The sequence below is a fragment of the Enhydra lutris genome, unplaced genomic scaffold (genome assembly GCF_002288905.1).
Source record: "Enhydra lutris kenyoni isolate GAN:26980312 unplaced genomic scaffold, ASM228890v2 scaffoldscaffold49, whole genome shotgun sequence".
NCBI lineage: Eukaryota > Metazoa > Chordata > Mammalia > Carnivora > Mustelidae > Enhydra > Enhydra lutris.
Window position 1 is genome coordinate 8,425,198 of NW_019154133.1, and position 22,585 is coordinate 8,447,782.

The window sequence follows — 22,585 nt, forward strand, 5'->3', positions numbered from 1 at the left end:
GTCAGTTAAGCATCCAACTTGATTTCAGTTCAGAACATGATCTCAGGGTCATGTGATCAAGCTCTGGAGGGCTCCACTCTGGGGTGGAGACTGAAAAATAAAAATAAAAAATAAATACATAAAAATAAATGTATCACTTATTACTGAGAAATAAACTATTATAATTGAGACTCTAATGTTTAATTTCTCTAAAAGCCTAAAACATTAATGTATTGTGACTGAAATAAAGAATTTGCTAGTTGATTTTCTTTTATTTAGACTGTCAGAAAAAGGTTTTGAAATGGAAAAAGAAAATAACCTGAATTTGTTCTTGCCACAGCAAATTTTTCTTCTAAAATAGGAAAGAATCTCTACAGTTTAACTTTAAAATATACTCAAGGGAATACACAAATGGATTTATCTGAAAGAGAACCACATATCCACTAAAGTAGTGAGTTTCACTTATCCTCTTTTCAGAGTTAGCTTTAAAAATTCCATGAACTAATTGATCTCTCATGAGCCATTTAAAATTAATAACATTTTACTAAATACAAAATCCAAATTATTCTTTTAGTCTCTGAAATGACTAGTTTAAGCATTTCTGGCACATATGTGTATATATCATTTAAATTCTAATTCATGTATTCATTCATTTATTTATTCATTCAAAACATATTTACTCAGTTTCCATCATGCCTGAAACTGAAAAGGGCATTGACCGGCACTGCATAATAGATTTTGTGATTTTTTTAAGGTTCAGGTTAGTCAAAGCAAACATTCTTAAAAGTAGAAATGTGATTTATTATGATACTAACAAGATTCACTATTGAATGTCTAGTTATCTCCATATTGGTATTACCCATAGGTATCTCATTCTTCTCCATTCTCTTAGAATGCTCCTATTATGAATTCCTTTAAATGTATCAATTGATCTGCCCAGTAGTTCATTAACTATAACATATTTTGGAGTTATTCTTATATAGTCTTTGATTGAGTTAATAATCAATAACTTAAGGCATAGTTGTCTTTCTTTGCTATACTCCAAATGACCATGTATATATCATGAACAAAATTATAGTAAACATTTATTGCCACGTTTTCCATTTTCAATCTTTCTTTTTGTCCATTTGCTTTCTCCAGATACTGATACTGTCATGGTGCCTTTGCCTGCTCTTATATTCAGATGTCTTCTCTTGACAGATACCCTGATCATCTTCCTCCTTCTTTACATCCCCTGGCTCATCAAAATTTACTGGTTCTGGGGCGCCTGGGTGGCTCAGTGGTTTAGGCCGCTGCCTTCAGCTCGGGTCATGATCTCAGGGTCCTGGGATCGAGTCCCACATCGGGCTCTCTGCTCAGCGGGGAGCCTGCTTCCCTCCCTCTCTCTGCCTGCCTCTCTGTCTACTTGTGATCTCTCTCTGTCAAATAAATAAATAAAATCTTTAAAAAAAAAACAATTTACTGGTTCTAAAATCAATAATTTATTCCTCTCTAATTCCTAAGGTAAGAACTTTTTAATCTAATAAATCCAAAACACTGTTTCTATGAGATGAGTTCATTATATATAAAGTGCAGAGCTCTATGCCACAAAGTTGACCACATCTGCTTTTTAACAGTGATTTCTTGAGATGATTCTTGTACCTTCAACTGATAAATATCCCTTTTTAAACTTTTACTATGAAACTTTTCAAACATTCACAAAATTAGAAAAATAACACAATAAACTCCCATGTAGCCATTATTAATATTTTGCTAATTGTATTTAATTTATCATCCCATCCCATTTTTCTGGAGTATTTTAAGGCATATCCCAAATAATTCATAATTTCACTTTTTATAAATACTTCAGAATATAGTTCACCTTCAAAAATTGACAGTAATTTTTTGATATCATTTCCAGTTGTCTCATGTTACTTTATAGTTGGCATGATCATATCAGTACCCAAATAAGCTCTGCATATGCCAAAGTCAATATTTTAATGATGGCTATTACTGCTTAGATTAAAAAAGTTATGTCTGTACCACAGTAAAGGATAAACAAAATGGAAGACTGTTTCATGTAGTAATTAAGTGTCTTAAATCTGTAGTCACAGTCGGGACTCAGATCAGGGTCTGAGTTACAAGCTGTATAATACTGGATAAATTAGTCTCTCTTAGCCTGTTTTTTCAACTGTAAAATGGGACTTGTGAGCTTTTAATGGGCATGTATATTTATTTTATTTTTTAAAAATTTTTAAATATTTTATTTACTTGAGAGAATCAGAGAGAGCATGAGCAGGGGGAGGGGAAAAGGAAAAGGTCAAGCAGACCCCACAGAGCAGGGAGCCTGACGCAGGGTTCATGATCCTAGGATCATGACCTGAGCTGAAGTCAGATGCTTAACCCAGGCACCCCTATATTTAAAAAAAGTTGAAATGGTCCTTAGAAATAGTCTTGATGAAGGCATTTATTTTATTATTTATTTATTTATTTATTTATATTATTTTTTACATGAACCCTCTTCTTTATTATTTTATTATTTAATGTAGGTGTTTTTTTTCCTGTGTGTTTGTTTACATTCTGCCTTAGAATATGAAAATCTTAAGATATTAAGCTAGCAAAGAAAAATAACACAACAGACTTAATTCTTCTTGAACCTTATTTAAAGAAAAGAGACCTTTCCAGAAAGGTGTGTTAGCTGAGGTTTTAGAGATATAGACAAATTAAAACCAATTGATGTCAGCCTTTCAACATGACTGAGAAACTTCATTGGTAAATTTCATAGTAGTGTAGAGTGTGTGTGTGTCTTGAGTACTTAATATGCATATTACACTTACATGAGAATATCACAGACACAATAATATGTCAGATGTTTCTATGAAATCCAACTGATTTAAGGTTTGAACAATGGCCCTAATTTGTTTGTAAACAATGAAAAGTGTAATTGTGTTCATTTAATCAAGGATACTAGGGTGACATTTAGTGCTCAAATTTCATGAACTGTAGACACATGGCCCTTAGGAGCCCAGCATATAATGGAACAGGCATATACAACTCACACAAAGTATCCAAAGTAACAAAAAATATGACAATTCTCATTTTATATGATTTTCTTATAGAGCATAATCTGATGTTTATTTTGATGTTACAATTTAGATCTTTAAAATATTATATTGTTATATCAACAGTATATTCCTATCAGTTTTTCCTGAGATTTTGTGTATCATCATAAAACAGTATCAACAACTGGTGAAATCTGAGTAAACGTCAGGTAAAATCCTAATAGCAGGTTAAGGGAACTTTTATGGTGAATAATAATAATACAATTATATTTTAGAAGATTGCTGTATGTTAATGTACTTTGTTCTTTACCTTTTTTAACTCTAATATTCAGGAATTCTATGAGTGAGGTATCATAGCCATTTTACAGATGTAATCATATCTCAAAGAGTAATGTTTGCAACATTGCCTTGTTGACTGTATAAGTGTGACTGATTTTTATGAGATGACACTGTGCTAGATTACATGACACCAAATTCCACAACACTACAATGATGCCAATTACCAAACCAAAGCACAAAAATGACCACTGATTAGAGGTAACAAAATATGTCTCTGGTCTACCTATGACCTTATAACTGAAATCACCTCAAATATCTATGCCACAACTGTAGTTATAATAGAAACTAATAGAAAATTCAGATAATCAGATTATCTAGAAATAAGTTTTTTTTTCAATGATATTATTTGTTTATTTGACAGAGAGAGACACAGTGAGAGAGGGAACACAAGCAGGGTGGGGGGAGAGGGAGACGCAGGCCTCCCACCAAGCAGGTAGCCTGATGAGGGGCTCAGTCCCAGAACACTGGGATTATGACCTGAGCTGAAGGCAGCCGCTTAATGACTGAGCCACCCAGGTATCCTAGAAATAAGTTTTGCTCATGAAAGAATATTTGTTATTTTTAAAAATGTCATTAAATAATAGAAGAAGTACTGGTATCTCTTTCATGCTTCACCAGAGTTTATCAACTATTAATTTTGGCATTATCAACATTTTAGGCCAAATTCTTTTAGTCAGGGGCTGTACTTCAAATTATAAAGAGAATATGGTCCCAGCCACCTATGCCCAGTATCACAATGATGAAATCTGTGTGGTGATTCTTGAGGAAGACCATCTGCTAATAGTTCCCACCTTCTTAATTTTATATATATACTCATTCCAAAAGAATGTTGAAAATAATTAGACTTATATAGGTAGTAGGGCAGAACAGTTGTGAATAAGACCAGTTGTACTTAATGTCTAATAAAGTGAAATGTTACTTTTAGTAAAAGTTTAAGAATTATCTCACAGCATAAATTAATTTCAAAATTATATCTCTGGTAGATATAGGCTCTGGTAGGACCTTTTCTGCAAGGCCTGATCCCAAGACGTCTCTATTTGAAAAGGCTAATCATGTGTATAATGAAAGCTGTATAGATTTCCCATAATTTTATGGTTTATCTTCTCTTATGCTGTTTATAGAAAATTGATCTCTAATTTTAGGTGGGACATAATGAACAGACAAAAAATAAACAAGTAGTTCCATATCAACTCAATATAAGGCAATTCTCTCTCTCTTCTCTCTCTCTCTTTATATGTATGTATCTGTATATAGTTAGGTGGTAGAAAGAAATTAGAAGTAGAACAAAAGGACTGAAAAATGAGCAAAGATAATCTAGATGGTAAAAAATGGAAACAATATGGCATAGTGAGGGGGACTTGACAGACATTACAAAGAATATTTTAGTATAATTTTTAACTAGTTCTGTGACCGTGGGTAAAGTTTCATAAATATTTTTTGGTAAAAATAAAAAGATGAATAACTGAACTGTCAGAATCTCATTTTCCTTCTATAGAAAGAAAAGGATTATATATATTCTTCATATCACTCAAGAAACTTACAAATATCAGATGAACTAATGAGGTCAGAAATACATTATTTGTAAAGATCAAATAAGATGCGCATTGTAGAAATCCCCCCAATTTCCCATTAAAATTTCCGAAAATTTATAAAATGACAACAATTGTTAATAGCACTATAAGATAACATTAAGTCACAGCCTAGGCAAAATTTCAACTAAATTCCTTGTCACTCCTTTCCATTTTCCAGATTATTTTAACAATACTTATTAAACATGGGGTTCAACTTTTCTATTTGAAGTTTTCCTCTACTAGGATAATTTTTTTTGGCTTTTGGATTTGACTTTGTCTTGGTAATACCAACAATAATTCCAGAATTCAGGAAGTACTTTTTAGTGGTCAGAAATTATTATCACCTTTTGATATTCTTTTAGTAAGTTCACAGTTCTTTTACAATTATATCTGTAATTCTTCCTTATCTTTGTGAATAACAAAGCAAATAAACAGAAAGTAAATGAAATAAAGTATGTGGAGAATTAATTTAGTGGGCAAGTATAATTTTGCATATAAACAGCTGGCTCAATGCTAAGCTTTTGGAGATAGATTAACAGATGTGATATGTTAGAGTCCTAGAAAGCTATGTATAAGTTCAAATTCATTAAGTTTAATTCAATTCCCCAAGTAATTAAAAAATCCTTTATGATGAAGCAACAGAATTAACAAAAAAACTTATATAAATGAAGCTGATACACATACACACACACACATACACAGGTAGCAAGCTATATATTTATTCTTAGTTGAATTTTTGAGAAAAAAAAGTATCAAATCACATCAAAATAAGTATTTTAAGAACAAAACACTAAAGCAATAGAATAGATATGGAGTTTTTAAATGCATGATGAACCAAATACCAAAAGGAAAGCTGTATTCTTTTAGAAAATGAAGTTACTTCTGTCAAGTAAAAATTCACCTTATTTCAACTGCTTTGTATGTTCATGTTCTGGCATATTGGGTTTTCTTCAAGAGAAGCACTAATTTACTTTGTAGTGTAGAGAAACTTTCTATTAGTATTTAAAAGCTCAATGCTGCCTTGTCTTATGAAACATGTTATTAACTGTTAATCCACACAACACTCCTTGTTAAATAGCTCATTATTATTATCTTCACTTTCCAGCTGAAGAAACACACTAAGAGAGGTCACGGAGTGAGTCAAGGCCAGGATTAGCAATGAAAAGCACCCAGTTGTTGGTGCTTTCCTTGGTCTACCCGGCCACACTAAATAGGTGAGATGGCCTGCCTGGATAGCCACAAAGAATGGGAGCTGACCCAGAGCTTGTGTAACCAAACTCCTAATAAAGACAGCCTGTGTAGTCCTTGCCTGTGGACTTCATACAAGTTACCCTAAATTTGAACTGGTGGGGCCCTCACTAATATTCTTGACCTAGATCCTGAACGTTGCCCTTACAATTTCTCACCTCATGTCACCATCACTACTGAAACCCTGTGAGTTTACCTGTGGTTTGCTCTACTCTGAACCCATTTCTAAGGAGAGAAAGGTAAACAGTGTTGAGGGCATTTTACAACTTAGGTGATATTTCTGGAGGGGCTGGAATCTGTCTTAATTCTCTTAAAAAATGAGACCAAATTTATAATCTCTGTGGGTTTTTATCTGTTTGGAAAAAAAAATAAATGCACATGTAATAAAAACTAACTGAAATTCTAGACAGTAGCTGGGGTAGAAGCAAGAGATATAGTATATTTTATGAAATACTGACAAGGAAATATAGACAATGAAGACATGAATTTTCTAAATAATTAATTTATTATTGTTAAGAAGTCTTTCACAGTAGCAAGCACTTTAGCCTTAAAAAGAAGTATGATCAAAAAAAGAAAAAGAACTTTGATCAAGGAATTAGAAAAGAACTCTTAAAACCACCTAATAGCAAACAAAAATACTGGGGTTTTATTGGAACATGTAGCTTTCATGGTTTTTGAAATGTAGAGGACATGGATTATCAATAATGTTTATCAAACATATTCTTATTTTATTTTTATTTTTTTAAAGATTTTATTTATTTATTTGATAGACAGAAATCACAAGTAGGCAGAGAGACAGGCAGAGAGAGAGGGGGAAGCAGGCTCCCTGCTGAGCAGAGAGCCTGATGTGGGGCTCGATCCCAGGACCCTGGGATCATGACCTGAGCCAAAGGCAGAGGCTTTAACCCACTGAGCCACCCAGGTGCCCCCATATTCTTATTTTAATTAATCTAACATCTCATTGGTAAATAAAAATTGATCAAAGAGGTATATAAAGGTTTAGCTATTGGTAAAATATTCTACTAATATTATATAATATTTAATATATAAAGGTTTACCTATTGGTAAAATATTCTACTAATATTATATAATATTTAATATATTTGCTGTAACTGATGAAATTTATAAAATGTTTTGCTTTGTATAATGAAATACAGTTCTAAGTTATTTTTTCTTTAAGTTAAATGAAATGAAAACAACATTCCCTAGGATGGGGGGAAATAATAAAATATGTTAAAGCTGGTAGGAAAAACAAAATAGAACTATTATCTACAAAAGCAACTGAATATATTATTTGTTTCCATACTAAAAAAATCACACTTCAAAATCTGGTCCAGATGACTTCACTATTGAACTCTTCCACATATTTGGGAAGAAATAATAATTCTACACACGTTCATAGAAGAGAAAAACAAGGAACAGTCTCCACCTCACCTTATAGGGTCAGCACAGCCTTTACTCTAAAATTTTAAAAGGGCATAATGAGAAAGGAAAATTACAGAAAATTTTTTTTGGAAAACATAGTTGAAAATTTCAAATGAAATGTGAGCAAATCAAATCATAAAACAGATAATATAACTACATTAAGTAAGGTTTATTTTAGATCTGAAGAGAAGTTTAACATTCAGAAAGTGATCAATCTAATTCGTCACACTGACAGAATAAAGGGGGGAAATGGCATAATAATATCAACAGATACAGGAAAAGCTTTTATAAAAGTCAATATTCTTGCATGATAAACTTTTAGCAAACTAAAAGTAGAGGAGAATCTTCTGAATTTGGTAAAGAATATCTACAAATGTCTACAGAATACATTATATTTAATTAAGACATATTAAAAATTTCCCATCAAGACTGGGAACAAGAAATTCTGATATCATCACTTTTTCCAACTTTGCACTGGATGACCTAGCCTGTGCAATATTATTAAAAGAAATAAAAATTATAAAGTTTGGAAAGGAATAAATAAATGGACCCTGTTTGCAAATGGTATTACCATGTACACAAAAAATATAGAAGCATTCATAAAGTATTAGAATCAATAAGTAAATTTAATATGACTGTTGAATAGGGGTGCCTGGGTGGCTCAGTGGGTTAAGGCCACTGCCTTCGGCTCAGGTCATGATCCTAGGGTCCTTGGATCGAGCCCTGCATTGGGCTCTTTGCTCAGTGGGAAGCCTGCTTCCCTTCTTCTCTCTGCCTGCCTCTCTGCCTACTTGTTATCTGTCTGTCAAATAAATAAATAAAATCTTTTTTTTTAAGATTTTATTTATTTATTTGACAGACACAAGTAGGCAGAGAGGCAGGCAGAGAGAGAGGAGGAAGCAGGCTCCCTGCTGAGCAGAGAGCCTGATGTGGGGCTCGATCCCAAGACTCGGGGATCATGACCTGAACCGAAGGCAGAGGCTTTAACCCACTGAGCCACCCAGGCACCCCAATAAATAAAATATTTAAAAAATAATATGACTGTTGAATAAAAAACAATTAGAAAATAAAAATTTTTAAAGAAAGTATTAATTTAGCATCAAGCACATAAAATTCCTTGTATATTTATCTAATAAAAATTGTGTATAATCTTTGCTCATAAAACTATAAAATATTACTTAGAAAAATTAAAGAGGAGATAAATAAAAAATTAATTAAATTTTGTAAATACAGTAATTCTTTCCCAAATCACATAGAGTAACTAAATAGATTCAATTCAATCCCAATTAAAGTCAAAGCTTTATTTTTATAGACATTAATAAGTTTATTTTAAAATTCAAATCAAAATGCAAAAATGTCAAGATGAGGCAAGGTGATCTTAAATGAAAACAAAGTCAGAGTATTTACACTACCATACACCATGATCACCAAGAAATCATAATAAGTAAGTTTTTATGATACTGACACATGAAGAGAAAATCTGGCCAATGACATATAATAAACATCTAGGAACAGTATTATATAAACAGCCACAGACTTAAGATAAAGGTGACATTGCATGGCAGTGGGGTAAAAATTGGGTTAATAAATCTTAATCTTTATATCTGGAGTACTCCAAAATTGATTCCAGATGAAGTGTAGAACTAAATGTAAAGTACAAAACAATAGAGGCTGTAGGAGATAATATATGTGAATGTTTTCACAACCAAAATAATAGCTTTCTGAATGAGGAAACAAAAATCATCAGCCAAAGATAACACTAATAATTTGTGCCTATTTATCAAAATACTCCATGAAGACAGTTTAAAATATAATATACACATACATATCTATACACACACACAGTCACATACATACATATTACATATAATGTTTAGGAAAAATAAACAGACTACATAAAAAAAATCTACAACTCAAGAAACATAGATAGATGACCCCACAGAAAAAAGTAAGCAAACAATTTGGACAGGCATTTCACAAAGAGGCTATGTAAATTAAAACCACAGTGTGACAAGTATTTATAAGGTCTACAAGAGGAAAACTATAAATTTCTGATAAATGAAATCAAATAAGAACTAAATAAATGGAAAGGTATTCCATGTCCATGAATAGGAAGACTCAGTATTGTCAACATATCAGTTCTTCCCAAACTGATCTACAGATTCAGTATAATCCCAATCAAATCTCAGCAAGGTTACTTTGTGGATATTGACAAACTGATTCTAAAGTTTAGATGGACAAGCAAAAGAACCAGAATAGTTAGTGTGATATCGAAGAACAAAGTCAGGGGATTGACAGTACCTGAATTTGAGACCTACTATAAAGCTACAGTAATCAAGACAATGTGCTATTAGTGAAAAAAAACAGAGATAGATCAATGGAACCAAATAGCAAAACCAAAAATAGACCCACACAAACACGGTCAATTGATTTTTGGCAAAGCAGCAAAGGTAATAAAATAGATCAAAGATAGTCTTCTCCTGTTATGGAACAACTGGACATACACATGTTGATGAATAATGAATCTAGATTCATCAAAAAATGAATCTAGATAATTCAGACAGACTTTATGCTCTTCACAAAAATTAACTCAAACTGGATCATATATTCAAAACTATAAAACTCCTAGAGGATAACATAGGAGAAAACCTAGATGACCTTAGAAATGATGATGACTTAATAGATATAACACCAAAGGCACAATCCATGAAAGAAATAATTGGTAAGCTGGACTTCATTAAAATTAAAACTTCTGTGAAAGTCCATGTCAAGAGAATAAGAATACAAGTCCACAGACTGGGAGAAAATATTGCAAAGACACATCCAAACTGTATAAAGAATTTTTTTTATTCTTAAAGATTTATTTATTTGAGAGAGAGAGAGTGCCCCCACATGAGTGGGGGTAGAGGGGCAGAAGGAGAAAGAATCCCCACTGAGCACAAAGCCTGACAACACAGAGCTTGATCTCAGGCCCCCAAGATCATGACTGGAGATGAAATTAAGAGTTGACACTTAACCAACTGAGCTACCCAGGCACCCCTAAAATATACAAAGAACTCTTAAAACCCAACAATAAGAAAATGAACTACTGATTTTAAAATGGGCCAAAGATCTAAATAGACCCTTCTCTAAAAAAGATATTCAGAGAGTACGTAAGCATATGAAAAGATGTTCTAAAATCATATGTCACCAATAAAGTACAAATTAAAGTAGCAGTGAGATGTCACTACATAGCTATTAGAATGGACAAAATTTGGAACACTGGCAACACCAAATGTTGTCAAGAATATGGAGCAATGGAGGGGCGCCTGGGTGGCTCAATGGGTTAAGCCGCTGCCTTCGGCTCAGGTCATGATCTCAGGGTCCTGGGCTCGAGTCCTGCATCGGGCTCTCTGCTCAGCAGGGAGCCTGCTTCCCTCTCTCTCTCTCTCTGCCTGCCTCTCTGTCTACTTGTGATCTCTGTCAAATAAATAAATAAAATATTAAAAAAAAAAAGAATATGGAGCAATGGGAACTTTTATTCCTTGCTAGTGAAAATTCAAAATGGTACAGACACTTTAGGACATAGTTTGGTGACTTCATTCAAAACTAACATATTCTTAGCATATGATTCAGCAGTCACTCTTCTTAGTAAATACCCAAGGGAATTGAGAACATGTCCACACAAAAATCCTGCACATAAATGTTTACAGCAGCTTTGTCCAGAATTGCCAAAATTTGAAGGCAACCAATATGTCCCTCAGTATGTGAATGAATTAATAAACTGGAATACAATAGAAAATTATAGAATTCTAGGGCTGCCTGGGTGGCTCAGTGGGTTAAGCCTCTGCCTTCAGCTCAGGTCATGATCTCAGGGTCCTGGGATCGAGTCCTGCATTGGGCTCTCTGCTAGGCAGGGAGCCTGCTTCCTCCTCCCTCCCTCTTTCTCTCTCCTTCTCTGCCTGCTTGTGATCTCTCTCTGTCAAATAAATAAACTCTTTAAAAAAAAAAAAAGAAAACTATAGAATTCTAGATTCCAAACAATAGAATATTATTCAGTTCTAACATGAAATGAGCTATCAAACCATGAACAGACAAGAAGGAAACTTAAATGAATATTGTTAAGTGAAAGTGTGAAAAGGCTACATATTCTATGATTCCAACTACATAACATTCTGGACAGAAAAAAATGTGGAAACAGTAAAAAGATAACTGGATCATTGTGGGCAGGGGATGGGATAAATAGAGCACAGAGGATTTTTAGGGCGGTGAAAATACCCTGTATCATATTATAATGATGTCATTACACATTTGTCCAAATCCACAGAATGTACAACAAGAAGAGTGAAACTTAATGTAAACTATGGCCTTTGGGTGATTATGATGTGTCAATGCAGGTCTTCCATACTAATAAAGTTACCACTGGTGGGTAATGTTGGTAATAGGGGAAGCCATGCATGGGTGGGGGGAGGGGACATATGGGAAATCTCTGTACCTTCTTCTTGGTTTATCATGAAACTAAAACTGTTAAGTTTTAAACAAATTAAAGTCTTCAAAAAAAAGATTATATAAAATACACACACACACACACACACACAATGACACCACTATACATTTGCCAGAAACACGGGGGGCAAGTACTGTAGTAAGAATATGAATAAGTACAATGTTTTTGGAAAGCTATCAGTGTATCTCCTAAAACAAAATATACTAATATCTTATAACACAATAAATTCACTTTTGAATATTGTAAATTTGAATATATATGTTCACTGAAGGATATGTCAAAAAATTAATAATATCATTATTAGACATAGTGAAATACTGGAAACAACCCAAATATCTGTGAATAGAAGAACTTATGTAATTTTAGAATACTGATCTTCTAAATGGAATATTGCATGGCCATGAGTATGAGCAATCTATTTCTGTAAGCAACAATATGGACAGCCTCACAGACATAGCACTGAGTGAAAGAAAACAGACCCATATATAAAAATACTATATGATTACATTTATATAACTGTCTCCAATAGGCAAAACCAATCTGTGTGATAGAAGTCATAACAACTGTTCTCTTTGGGAATGTAGGAGGAGCCAAGCCAAAGTGAGCTGGCCAAGCAGAATAATATTGACGGTGTTCAGCCAGATCACAGAAGAGTATAAAGGAATCTTCTAATACTATTGTATATCTTGATCTGGGTGATAGTTAAAAGGTGTAATTAACAGATAAAAATAATTGAAATGTACCCTTAAGATCATACACACACACACACAATTTGTTACGCATCACACATTCTTAGAAAATTAAAAAGCGGAGATCAGTTCAAAGACAAAAGGCATAAAATATTTTCTTTTTTCATAATTGTATAACAATGACTAAATTCAAGTAACAAATCCAATATAAACAGATCAAGGTAAGGCTAAGAGGAAAAACCACTGCTAATCCTGCATCCAAAATTCAACAATTTTCTATTACTTGCCAAAAGATATAAGCAGCCATTGTTCATAGATGTCAATTGTTTTCAGATGAGATAAACATTTCCTTCCATAAGTATATATTGCCTTTCTTAAATCCAGGCACTACTGCATAAATAATTTCTCAAGTCATAAAGGAGATCAGTTCAGCCAACATACCACCACTATTAAAAAATAAATCCAAAGTACACATTTCTCTTGCCATGAACCAAATTCAAAATGTTCAGGTTATCTGTAGTGAAGCCTGAGTGTGTTTTATTCCCTTCTTGATTCAAAACACCAGAGAGATCCTTCATGCCAGCTGGTTGCAGCAGAAGCCAAACACATAAACGAAAGAGCAAATTATAAAGCCATCAGTGCTGCCTCCCACTTAAACAGCTTGCCCTGTTATCAAATGTCAAACTATTCCTCATTCCAGCAACCTCCCCTTGGATTGGGGACCTAGCATTTTAGTTTTAAGCACTCTATCCATAATAATAATAAAATAAACCAAGTTTTCTAAATCTACTCCCTAGATGCAGGCAGAGATACTCTTTAGCTTTGCACACTATTACTCATGTCCTGAGATAGCTTTATTATGGTTACTCTGATTATTACTACTTTCCTGGCTAATCAGTGTCTTTGAGGCCCCTGCACATTTAACCACAGCCATTCTATTTCAGTCCCTCACTCACCCCATTCCTTTAGCAAATTTAGGATGAAAGACAAACAGATCAGGCCCTAGGGTCATTATCATTACCCATGCTGTTCTGAGCACCCTGGGACTCAGGTCATACACAACCCCATGATAGCTTCATTATCATGGGTTAAAGAGGTAATACATGTTCCTAAAGGGAAGCACATTCATTCATTCATATTGTGAATTGGAATTAGGGCATAAGAAATTTCTCTTATTTCAGTTTAGTATTTCATATTGTTGAGGCATAATGTAGATACCAGGACCTCCTCTGATCCTTGTATTGTCTTTGTATATCAAAGACAATTCAATAAATACAATCCTATATTCTAGCATCAACTTAAAGAATTATAAAATTTTAGCACTGAACAAGATAAATCGAATTACAAAGAAAATTTATAGATGAAGACATGACTAACAAAGATCCATGACTTGTTCAAGATCATACCACTACTCACTTGGTATTAAGTAATCTGCTTATATTTTATTACTGTGTGACAGAGGTGAACAGAGAAACAAATGGAGTAATTTTCTAGCCTCTGGAAAACTGGGTAGTAGAATAGTCTCAAAAATGTGTTACTGATGGGGTGCATAGTAACGATTTTTGAGACAACTGACTTAAGTAGGCTACATTGCTTTGCTATCATGATAGGATATATTTCATTTTATATATATATGATATACATATACACATGATATATGTATACATGTATGCTATATGTGTGTCATGCATGTACATATATTAGCACTTTTTGAGAACTGAAAACTCAAAATTCTCAGAAATTTAAGAGAGAATGTGATTGTAGACTAGAACTTCTTAAGCCAAGACTCAAGGACTTTAAGAGACCACAGAAGCTCAAAGGGTCTATTAATCAGCTGATATTTGTAAAGTATTTTGTATTTGCATATCTGTGTATACTTCTGCATGTCTGGAATATGTGTTTATAGCTTTTACTAGATTCTCAAAGTTTAAGAACAGTTTAAGCATCAGTGTTCTATACTCAATTTTGTATTATTTGTTCAGGTTCACTCAGCCAAAAGATCTCCTTTCCTTTGCCAAAATAGGAACCCCTTGGATACTATAATCCATATTTTGTACTCTTCAGTGTTAACCTATTCACATCTAAAATCTGGAGAGTCTGAGTTAGGTCAAGCCTTAATCAAGTTTAATTTTCACAACATGAATATTCCAAACTTAATGGATCAGTTTTGCTGAGTCCAGTAGAATTCTTTCAAAAGTGGTAGCAGATATCTAAACTCACACTGTCTTTCAGGATCCCAAATCAATTCATGCAATGACTCCTGAATGGTATATTTCAGGAACTATATTACATTGGCACTATAATATAAATTCTGGTAAGGAATATACTGACGGATTCCAATTACCAAGGGAAATCGGTTGCTGGCATGGTGGGAACAAGGGGGTTCCTATGTTTGGAACCTAGGAGATTTTCTGAGGTTCTTTTTAGTACTGCCATGACAATAGTAAAGATTAATGGAAAACTACAGGAACCAGAAAAGGCAGAGTGATTGAGGATTCAGAAAGTTCTGAGGATTCAGAACTTTCAGGAAGCAAAGAAGATTTGCATCTACATCACCAGTTCCAAGAAACTATGATCCTACCTTACGTTCTTGTAAGGTCCTATGAAAATCTGTAAGAGCTTTAAATGCTACCAAACTGGAACGGGTATTTGAAAACCATTCCTAGCTTCCCCGGACGGTCACCAAGATGAAGTCAACACTGGGCAAAGCAGCCAAAGAGCCTGGCTACTGTCCTTTCTGGAGCATGTGATGGGGAGGTTAGAATTTGGAACTTGACCAATGAAAATGTATCTGTACAATGTAAACATATGAGGGGTTTTGAATGAAGAATATGTACTCATTTATGTGGGATTTTTTTTTTCTGCTGTCAATGACAAAACTGTGACGTAGTGGAAAATAGATGGACCACGCTATGGAGAAGAGGAGGAACCAACCACCACATACAATATTAGGAAAGGGAGTAAATACAGGAATTGATCATCACAGGAAAGAAGCTGTTTTTTCCACATGTGGACACCAAGGAGACATTTGGAATGAGCAAAGAACCAATCTTATATGTTCAATGACCTGGGGATGCAACAGTTTAAATAGTGTTAAATGAAACCCAATTGAGACATTTCTCTTGGGAAGTTGTGCTTCTGACAGGAATACAGTGCTTTATGATATGAAACAAGCTACTCCTCTGAAAAAGGTCATCTTAAAGATAAGAACAAATACAATTTGTCGGAACCCTATGGAAGCTTTCATTTTTACTGCAGCAAATGAATGTCACAACTTACATACTTCTGATATGCATACACTGAACACTCTTGGTCATGTGGATCATGTATGTATGGTGCTTGATGTGGATCACTCTCCCACTAGGAAAGAGTTTGTGTCTGCTAGTTTTGACAAATCTATTTGAATCTTTCCTGCAGAAAAAAATAGAAGCAGGGAAGTCTATCACACAAAAAAAGAATGTAACATGGGTTACAGTAAAATGGGACATCTAACAGCAAATATATTATGTGTGGATCTGATGAAATGAACATTGGTCCACGGAATGCTAATGCTTCTGAAAAAGTGGGTATGCTTACATCACGAGAAAAAGCAGCCAATGATTATAACCAGAAACTGAAGGAGACATGTCAACATCATCCTCATAAAAAATGCATGGTTTGTCACAAATATCTATCAAAATCTATCTACAGCCAGATTCAGGAACAGCACATCATGAAAGAAGCTCGTCAATGAAAGGAAATGAATCAATTCAAACAGAGAAAGCCTGGATCTCTGTAGGCTGTGTCAGAAAAGAATACATAGTGGCAGTTGTGAAATAACATTTGGTATTCCTACCAATCCTGACATATAATTATTCATTACATTTTTATCTGCAAACTCAGTAAATAAAAATACTGGCTCTAGAATAATCAATTCAGTTACATGTGCAGAACGCTACCCTGAAAATTTATCCTGAAAGGTGGCCTGGTTGATAAGACTATCCAACATTTTATCCTTGATCTGTTTTCTCATTTCATTGAGGAATACAGCATTTGCCAACTTACCTACTTTTACTGTTAAAAAATGCAGATATACTTTCATGCTGATCTATTATTACAAATATACTATACATGTGAATTTAAATTTAAGACCAAACATCTCTTTGTTAATTTTTTTTTATTATTATGATGTTCAGTTAGCCAACATATACTACATCATTTGTTTCTGATGTAGTGTTCAATGATTCATTAGTTACGTATAATCCCCCGTGCTCATCACAACATATGCCCTCCTTAATACCATCACCCTGTTACACCATCTTCCTACTCCCTCCCTTCTGAGACTCTCAGTTCCTTTCCCAGGGCCCATAGTCTGTCATGGTTCATCTCCCTCTCTGATTTCTTCCCCTTCAGATTTCCCTCCCTTCCCCTGTGGTCCTCTACACTACTGCTATGTTCCACATATGAGTGAAACCATACGATAATTGTCTTTCTCTGCTTGACTTACTTCACTTAGCATAATCCCCTACAGTTTCATCCATGTCAGTGCAAATGGTGGGAATTCATCCTTTCTGATGGCCGAATAATATTCCATTGTTTATATGTACCACATCTTCTTTACCCATTCATCTGTTGAAGGGCATCTCTGCTCTTTCCAGAGTCTGGCTATTGTGGACATTGCTGCTATGAACATTGGGGTACATGTGCTCCTTCTTTTCACTGCATCTATATCTTCAGGGTAAATACCCAGTAGTGCAATTGCTGGGTCATAGGGTAGCTATATTTTTAACATCTTGAGAAACCTCCATACTGTTTTCCAGAGTGACTGTACCAGATTGCATTCCCACCAACAGTGTTAGAGGGATCCCCTTTCTCCATATCCTCACCAATATTTGTAGTTTCCTGTTTTGTTAATTTTTCCCATTCTACCTGATGCAAGGTGGTATCTCATTGTGGTTTTGATTTGTATTTCCCTGATGGCTAATGATGTTGGGCATATTCTTTGTTAACTTGAATATTACTTTGGGTAATTATTGCAATGATTCTTACTATGATTACCTATAACATGTAGATTTATGTCAGAACTTTTTTGATTCAAATAATTTTCTATGCTTTATTTGTATTTGGCTTTTTGGTACTTTAAAGATGATCACATATAAACTTTTATAAAAAATAATTATATTTTATAGTCAAGATAATAAAACATCGTTTTTCTCAGGAAAAAAATTCCTATAGGCAACAAACTGTGCTGTTTCCAAACACATTTTTCATTATTAAAGTTTGCTGATCTTCTAATAACAGCATCTGAGAGTGTTACTGTATGCCATACCTGTTTTTTTGTTTTGTTCTTGTTTTTGTTTTTTGTTTTACATTTTCTCTAAAATATAAGCCTGGTGAAGGCAAGGACTGGCTCATGATTCACCTATCTCAACTTCCTTCTGGGGAGATTTACTATATTGCAAAGGCCAGAAAGCGAAAAAAAATAACCTTCTCCTGAACAGCGTCCAGGTAAGTTTCCACAGGTGACTTATATTCTTGAATCATACACATGCATCTATTCACATGTGGAACTATGTTAAATGTGGAAAGAAGCAGAGCCTGTACAAGGCATCCATTTTGCTGGTGCAAATCTATTAGGTCTAATGAGGCTTTGGAAACTAGGTTCTAGAAGTTGTTGTCTGTTCTTGGAATGGCAGCTAAAGTGCTAAGATCTACACTCATCAAGTAAACATATCTTTCTGATTCTCCATCTCCTCTCTTTAAAAAGATTTTTTTAAATAAAAATTATACATATTCAAGGTGTACAACGTGATGACTTGATTACCATCTTTTTGATTGTGGCAGATATGGCAATCAGTTATGGAGGCCCAGTCATTTGAATGGTTTGGAAAAACCAAATTCCTTATATAAAATCTACTTTTGCTGAAAATAAAGTGGTTCCTGTTTTTAATCCACTTCTGACTGTTACATGGGCACTCAATTTTTGTTGACTGAATGCATACAGTTCTAAGGAGGCATAAAGTACCTTAAAAAAGAAAAGAACACTACAAAGAAAGTTCACCTGTGTTTCTGGGAAGGCAGACTCTAAAACAGCAATTTGCACATAATTAGTTCATGCGCTGGTGTTTTCTGGATCAACACCTGGACTGGGCAGTGAAGGAAGGTAAACTGTGATGCATATTCAACAAAGGCATCAACAATCATGCCAGGAAAGCTCTAGAACTAGAATGGTTTTTATGAGTTGTTCAGAACTATGAAGAGTGACAGACCCCTCCATCAACTAGTAACTGGATGTGAACTGACATCTTCCCAAAGGGTGCAGTCATGGCTAGGAAGTAGTCTTCTTGGATTAGGGCAATTCCTAAAGAAAACTTGCTGACTCATTTGAGAGCTGTCACCCACCAACACTCTCAGCAACTGGGGAAATGAGTGGTTTTGTTCTGAAAGGGGGAAGGGACAGATCTGGGCAGTGTGCTATGGCATCTACCTCACAAAGACAGCATTAAGGAAAAACAGCCATGTGACTTTGAACAAGAAAACCTAGATTTGAGTACTATTTCTTCCACCTACTAGCTATGGGAATTTGGACATAAAATGTTAACTCTCTGAATTTGTTTCCTCATCTATAGAAATGTAATAATAATAACACATTATTATATATAATAATAATCTTACATGTTAAAGGTTTATTGTAATATATGCAAAAGAACATGGCAATCTGCAGATCTTTCAAGAAGGTAAGTATAAACTTAGTAGCTACAATACAATTCAAACAGGTCTTAAAATTGCTTACTGAGTTAATTGAGCTGTATATTTTTAACATGTACACTTTTCCACATCTGTACTTTACTTAACAAGAAATAAAAAAGGCTCACCTGGCAGGTAATCAAAACAAGAGAATTAAGTACACTACTCACTAACCAGCAGCTGGCCACCATTTAAGAGAGCTGTGTTATGGGTGTAGCCTAAGGATGGTTTATTTACTTATATCACAAATAAAAACTCAGTTATTATTTTGCAGGAAGTTTGGCTCAAAATGACATGGTCCGTTTTTAAATCAGTGCTTGATTTAGCCATATGCATACTATTGGAATAATAAGAAAAAATTACAGAGAAAGCAAATCAAAGAGAGAGCGAGAGAAATATAATACATTTAATTTCTCCATTCATTCTTACATTTATGAATTTATCAAATGACAGATTATCATGAATACACTTTGTGAAAGATTCAATTATTAGGACATGCATGTCATGACAATGACCTTCTTTGAATTTAAGTGAAAATAAACTATCCAACCCTTTTGTGCCAGTGTTAGTATACCTCGACAGGCCTGGAAGGGCATTCCAAGTAAGAGTTATCAAGGGCTAGGTTTTCAAAACTAATCCGATACCCCACTAAACTTTTCATCACTGTTATGTAGCATGTCATTTTTTTTCTTTTTTTTTTTTTTAGATTTATTTATTTATTTATTTGACAGACAGAGATCACAAGTAGGCAGAGAGGCAGGCAGAGAGGGAGGGGGAGGCAGGTTCCCCGCTGAGCAGAGAGCCCGATGTGGGGCTCGATCCCAGGACCCTGGGATCATGACCTGACCTGAAGGCAGAGGCTTAACCCACTGAGCCACCCAGGCGCCCCACATGTCATTTCTTTAAAAAAAAAAAAAAAAAGACATTAAATTGAAACCATGGTGCCTTTAAACTTTTCAACATAAAATCTCCCACAGTTCCACTTATATTCTAGGATTCAATGCAGTGATCAAAGGCCCTGTGATGTACAGCCAAAGACAGCATGGGGATGGTGGAGGGGGTAATATATGGTACCACCCACACACCTTTCTATTTTAAGACAACTACTATCATTAAGAGTATTGATGATCACATATTCTTTAATTTCTGTCAAGACCCAGTTTGGTTGCCTCTTCTTCCTCAAGTTGGTGAATAAACAAATAAACCATCCTCAGGCTAAAACCATAACACACCTCTCTTAAAAGGTGGTCAACCACTGGTTTAGTGAAAAGTATACTAAATTTTCTTGTATCTGATTACTCTCTAGGTGAGCTCTTGGTTTTTTTCTTTATTTTTATAAAATAAAATATGTAGAAAAGTATGTAAACTCAGATTTACTGAATTAGATTCTCCAGGGACAGGGTCCTACCATCTTTGCTTTAATACATTACTAAAATGAAGAAACACGAGACTAAGGAAACAGAGACATGCTATTGCCCTTATTGTTTTAATGCAGGCAGGCAGAAAACACTAGTTAACTTTTTAGTGACATACATATGTATTCACTACTAGAAAATAGTAATTCCTTATTTACTAAATAAAGCTAAACATCTTTTCATAAACATATGTAAACTTCAGGTTGTCTTGTCTCTTAGGTAATGATGTTAATAATCACATCTCCTGGATTCAATGAGCAGTTACGAGAATGTCCAGGAGGTTTCCTGATGACAATTTTCCTTGCTTTAATTGTTCAGTAAATATAATGTCTATAATAAGTAAACACAGAGAGAAGCCAGCTGAAGGGAACACTGTGTTTTTTATAATCATCTCTCCTGACTTCCATTTACTTGGCTTTATTTTCCAATTGGAAATGGTGAAGTCCTCAATATTTTCTGAAAGCCAGAAACAATGTTTACACGACCTACATAATTTACATGGTAATTTCCACTTCATGAGTGACTAAATTTTAACTTCAGAAACAATATTACCTTCCTGAGTTTTCAAACAGGAAAAGCCACCTTTAAAAATGACTAAAGACAGCAGTCTTTCAATCTTGAAAATTAACAGATTTTTAAAAAATAATGATTCATTTTACATGCTGATTTAAATAATGATTCATTTTAAGTTTCAATAAGCCTTTGATTATCTGCTATGTACCAGGAACTGATTCATGTCATCAGCGAAACCAGAGCACTTTTTTCCCTTCCTCTGACCACTGTATGACTCTCATTACATTCCCCCCCAAAAAAACTGGAGATGTGTGAATTCAAAGAGAAATTGGAAGTATGATAACAGATAACACAGGGCATTGCAACCCAGGAAAATTAGCATGTAAGAAAGTAGTTTGACCTAAAAGAAAATTAGTAGACAAATAATAATTTATCTGAAAAAATTTACTTCCGTTAATTTTGGTCTTCTGATCTTTATACTTTCACATAATTACTAGATTAATATGAGTCATTACTAAACATTATAGAAAAGAGAAACCGTAAAACACTTGGATTCCAATAAGCTTAGTGGTATTTTTTTTTTTTTTAGCACAGTGGTAAATATTAAAGAAACCAACCAGGTGATAACTCCTCTTAAAATATATAGAAGGGGTGGCAGAGTATAATGGACATAAACCTAGTGTTTGGATTTATACTAAACTGAGTTGGTTCCAAAGTCAACCCAAGCATACCAACTTAGGACAGTTTACTTAACCTAACTGGATACAACTCCAAATTTAATTTCAAGTTCTACTACCTCTGACAAATTAATTGTCAAATTGGAACAGGGTCCACATTTATAAAAATAATTTTTAAAAATACCTAACTTGTGCTTTGTCTCCCCCTCCAATTTCCCCCAACTCACTTCTCACTCCCTGTGGACTCTGAGAAACAAACTGAGGGTTTTGGAGGGGAGGGGGGATGGAGGGTTGGGTGAGCCTGGTGGTGGGTATTATGGAGGGCATGTATTGCATGGAGCACTGGGTGTGGTGAATAAACAACAAATGCTGGAACACTGAAAAGAAATAGAATAAAATAAAATGGAAAAAAGTGTAAAAAATAACTATCTCGTAGAGTTTCATAAGTAGTAAATGTGACTGTATTGGTATAGCAG

The 22,585-nt window shown here is 34.3% G+C and overlaps 1 pseudogene; it reads left to right on the plus strand.

The window, feature by feature from the left end:
• The first annotated feature begins 671 nt into the window (after positions 1-671).
• LOC111156786 lies at positions 672-21,017 on the plus strand (annotated as a pseudogene).
• The last annotated feature ends 1,568 nt before the right edge of the window (positions 21,018-22,585 follow it).